This window comes from Papaver somniferum, chromosome 2, assembly GCF_003573695.1.
Source record: "Papaver somniferum cultivar HN1 chromosome 2, ASM357369v1, whole genome shotgun sequence".
Lineage (NCBI taxonomy): Eukaryota > Viridiplantae > Streptophyta > Magnoliopsida > Ranunculales > Papaveraceae > Papaver > Papaver somniferum.
In genome coordinates, this window is record NC_039359.1 from 83089177 (window position 1) to 83093544 (window position 4368).

General features: G+C 32.9%; 1 long non-coding RNA gene across 2 annotated transcripts; it reads right to left on the reverse strand.

Moving 5' to 3' along the window:
- Nucleotides 1-2764: 2764 nt before the first annotated feature.
- LOC113353639 lies at nucleotides 2765-4097 on the reverse strand. 2 transcript variants are annotated; one of them, XR_003361434.1, is made up of 4 exons: nucleotides 3948-4097; nucleotides 3708-3818; nucleotides 3119-3263; nucleotides 2765-3032 (listed from the first exon to the last, which is right to left on the reverse strand). It is a non-coding gene; the product is annotated as an uncharacterized LOC113353639 (long non-coding RNA). The 2 variants fall into 2 exon arrangements; XR_003361433.1 differs by having other exon boundaries at nucleotides 3654-3818.
- Nucleotides 4098-4368: the final 271 nt, after the last annotated feature.

Sequence of the window (4368 nt, forward strand, 5' to 3'; positions counted from 1 at the left end):
CATCATTATTCCTGGTTCATCAACCTTTGACTCTAATATTATGGATGTTGTTTATTGCTCTATGGGACCTTTCTCACATGATGTTGTTTATTCCTGGTTCATCACGAATCACTTTGACTCTTAACTTTTTGTGTAGCAATATTTTTTTACCAATATTTTTTATGGGGCTTTTCGAACTCCATTTTAGCGGTACAAGCAAATCCTCTTCAACGTGGATGAGACTCGTAATTTCATCGTCATCAATATCTTCCAATTCTTTGACGTTCCAATTATACCAATTCTATGCATCCGCTCTTGGAATTGGCCGGCACAAAAATCGCCATTTTCCCTTTTATAAAACCACTAGTTTGTCACCCGTGCGATGCACGGGTCTTCTTCTTGCTTACAGAATGTTGGGCGTCCTTGTTACAAAAACATAATAGAAATCGTTAACATATCAGTAAGCATGATACACATGTTACAAATAAAAAATCAATAATCTAATATGTGAGTAGGCGTTCAAGAAAATAAGATGAACAAAAATTAAAAGGCAAAAACAAATATAAGTTCTAAGGAAAACACTACGGTTTAGAGTGAAAAAAGAAATGAAAAGCTAGTATCATTATCTACCATATCGATGGTTTTGTTTTCTTCATTTTTCTTATGCTACTAAAACCTGACCATGTGCAACACTTTTACGTCTTTGCAAGAAGTCGAAATCATTGGGGTATATATAGAAACTCAAACTTTAATTTACTTTGACACTCCACAATTAAATGAGTTATATTCCGTTGGTGTCATCCAATAATTCATATATATTGAAGTGTGTGTCTCATTTCGGTGCAACAAAGAGGTTAGGATTCAAATAAGTGATTATATATAGATCAAGTGAGTGTATATATGCCAGTGAAATATAGGAGTATGGGATGAACCCCAAATGATCAATACCTCTCCAACGCACCGTCATTCTTGATGGAGCATAATTGTGCATACAAAGAATGCAATTCTAGGTGGAACAGAGTTCAACCAGTTAAGTGACTTATAAGAAAATGAGTCTTCCTTTTCCCTGTCCGCCTCATAGAATGTTGAACATGGATCACCTGATTTATACTCCACCATCGAGTCCGCTTCACCAGTCCGCAACTGGATGTTTCTTAGCTCGTGACATAATTCGAAAAATCTATGGAGTCAGCTAGGTTTAGGCTGTGAGAAAAACCGGTATTCCCTTCAAATTTCATATAACTTACAGATACTTCATTGAACATATCTCGGAAATCCTAAGACATTTATCCTCTAAAATATAAAAAATGTCAGCATTCTTGAATTTGACTTTTAGTTCGAGGTAATAACACCAAGAAAGGTTTCATAGTGTAAAATAAGTGCTAAAATTGCGTACCATCAAACCCAGTATCGCTTTAAAAATTTGATGTCATCGAGATCTAAATTTTCGAAATTGCAATTGAGATCCTACATATATTTTATTATTTTCTGAAAAAAAATTATTTATTAGTAATTAGTTCTCTTTGTTGATTCTCAACATATTATACGTGTAATGTGCATTGTAAAAGTGTCTAAAATGTTTATAAATGGGACACATAATGCCCATGAACCAAGTATTCATGTTCCGCATTGACATGTTCTGTTATTCTCAACCTTAATCCTCTTTTTAGAAATGAAATAAGGATATCATTCTACCTAATCTATTCCAAACGTCTTCAAAATTATAAGATTTTTTTTTTTGTGAGAATCTCAATTGTGATAATAATTTAGATTGAAGCTAATATTCTAGTAAGTTTACTTGCGATGAATTTTAAATTTTATAAAGAACAAACCTGCAATGAGAAAGACCTCCTAATTAAAAGTTCATATAGCTAGCTGGAATAGGCCCTCGCTTTTTACGCGAAAAATAAACAGTATGATAGTATTTAGAAGATGATGTTGATCTGCATGCCGGATATGAATTCTTGACATAACTACTAATAGAGAATTTAACAATCAATTATATTACCTCTGTGAATAGCACCTCTATTCTAGAAACTGAATAAAACTAATGGGCCAAAGATGGATTGGACACATGTAAAGGAAATATCCAAGATATAATGATTATAATAATTTAAACTTATGTGCAGCTTGAACTTGCACCAAAAAAAAGAACTTTCCAAGAGATTCATATCTCCTAAATTTTTATGTATACTTAACACCTTCACACGTCCAATATTATTTCAACTATGTTATGTTTTCCTTGACTATCATCATCTTGAAAGTTCTCTGTAAGACGTTTGATTTTGCGTTGTAAGCAAATCTCTGTTTTAGGGGCCATAGATTCATTAAATTGCAGTAAGCATCCAATGAGATAAAATTAAATTCAAACAAAATATACATTCATCAGATGTCATTGTAACTTAGATTAACATGCAAGAAAGTATAAGCTCTCCGAGTTTGAGGCCCTTCGTTGCGACATTTCTGTTTCTTGACAAAAAAAAAGATGTGTGAAGTCTCTTTGGTAGTGATGTACGAACTGCTACATGCATAAAAATGAGAACACTGGCTAATGTTCTATCAAAAAAATAAATAAATGAAGGGTTATATGGACATAGCTAGGGTTGTAGTCATCGTACTTAGAGTTGTTTCAAGGCGCGTTAAAGTTTTGATAAATATCCTTTTTGCAGTCACTTTATTGATTTTGAATCCATTGACTAAAATATGTAAGTCTTACAAAAATTTTATTTTATTTTCTTTTTCTTTTTGATAGGCAGAACTTTATACAAAAAAAAGCTCGTTTTTAGACATGTAAATAGTTATCTCTGCCAAATTAACTGGCTCATATTGGTAAACAAAAGGCTTTATCAAACCTCCAGATATATACTGTCGAGAACACTTCTTTTGGCATACAATACAAAAAAAGACAAAAAAATAGTTCTTCACATAGTATAATGTAAACAACTAAATTCGAAAATACACATTTTCAGGGAGTTCATTGTAGTTTGTTTCCTAGTTCGTTTCTATGATGAGTAACTTTTCCATTGCTTGACCTCAACATCCATAGGTCCAACCTGAAATAAACCAATAAAGGTAAATTATTTAATAAATAAAATAAATAAATAAATAAAAAGGAAAATGAACATGCAATGAACTATACCAGAATAATATTTTTTTTCTTGTATCGGACCTCATCCAGGAACTTTCGTGAAGATGTGGCATATTTTAAGACCAACATTCTTCAGACCCAGCCCCAGGGACATATAACTTGGCTTGTTCACCGGGCACTCCGCCAGTTTACTTCCCTAATGTTTTAAAGCAGACATGTAATGATATCATATCATTAAGAGTTACACTTACACCACCACTATTCTATGCATTAACAACATTCTGAACCACCGATAACACACACGCTAGTGTAGGAATTCAAATTCGTATTTAGACTCAAATAGTAACTCACATACGAAGTGGGAAAATAATCTCAGATGAAAGGGCCAATATCAGATCATTGCATGGGAATGGAATTTGCAGTATCTTGCTATATTACTTTTAAAATAAAAGCATCAACGTGAATCATTATGAAATTTTTATTCTGCTTAGTCCTGCTATAAGTTCATTTCTATTAAACAGAAACAAACGTATCGAAATAATAAACACAAACTGAAGCATAGTTTGTAACTCAGTAGATAATTCACCTCATCAAATTATATTGGCACAAAATACACGCATGATCACTTAAGACTACTAACCAAGAGCCAAGTTGTAATATTTTCATGATCTTCTCTCGAGTGTGATAACAATCATCGCCACCTTGGACTTATCGGAAGTCGAGTTATCATTGAAAAAATTCCCTCCATTATCTATGTAGATCGCCCACCCAAAAATAAAGTGAAGTAGGAGGGTTAAAATCAAAGAAAAGAACAACACAAATAAATATCGCAAAAAACATTAATGCATTTTCTTCAGATTTCGGGAAGAAGATTCATCACCTAATCCACATACATAGTCTTGTACAATCTGATTTCGCTATCCCTATGCCAAGAATAATGGCGTTAAAAAACAAAGAAAACCCTTACGAAGAAAAATGGTTTAGTTTCATCAACTCATCCCCTTTGAGAAGAGATATCACCAACTGCAAAACCAAAAAAATGAAAAATCCCCGGGATAACGAAAAAAAAAAACGATTCAATATTTTATACCTAGTGTGAGTTCATTGTTACCATCACAAAGCTTAAAAAGAACCATGACCTCTCATTACCGCAATTTTATTATTACCACTACCGTAACATTATTATCATCAGAACCTTCAGAAAAATCGCGACCTCCCACTGCCGCAACCAATGGTCAACCAATGCAAAAAAAACAAATTAGAAGAAAAAAAACCAAATAGATGAATATAAAAACCTATCC